The 274-nt window shown below is 25.9% G+C and overlaps 2 protein-coding genes across 2 annotated transcripts in view; one reads left to right on the forward strand and one right to left on the reverse strand.

The window, feature by feature from the left end:
- Window positions 1-274, reverse strand: part of LOC116843617 — a 76,751-nt gene that overhangs the window by 58,516 nt on the left and 17,961 nt on the right. The window lies entirely within an intron of this gene.
- LOC116843615 (piggyBac transposable element-derived protein 4-like) overlaps window positions 1-274 on the forward strand; it is a 10,855-nt gene that overhangs the window by 9,894 nt on the left and 687 nt on the right. The window lies entirely within an intron of this gene.

Here is a 274-nt window from a genome sequence, read left to right on the forward strand (position 1 = left end):
TATATATATATATATATATATATATATATATATATATATATATATATAATTTTAAGCTAACGATCAATATTTATCTGCCCATTCGTATATTTGGAGAAGTTTGATGTGAAATGTAAACTTTTACCTATTGATTAAAAGTTGTCATTTAATTAAATACTATACAACTTGATTAAGCACAAGAGTAAATATATATATACATATATATATGTGTGTGTGTGTGTGTGTGTGTGTGTGTGTGTGTGTGTGTGTGTGTGTGTGTGTGTGTGTGTGTGTG

Source organism: Odontomachus brunneus, unplaced genomic scaffold, assembly GCF_010583005.1.
Source record: "Odontomachus brunneus isolate Ranch 3 - 2012 unplaced genomic scaffold, Obru_v1 Obru_scaffold_034, whole genome shotgun sequence".
NCBI lineage: Eukaryota > Metazoa > Arthropoda > Insecta > Hymenoptera > Formicidae > Odontomachus > Odontomachus brunneus.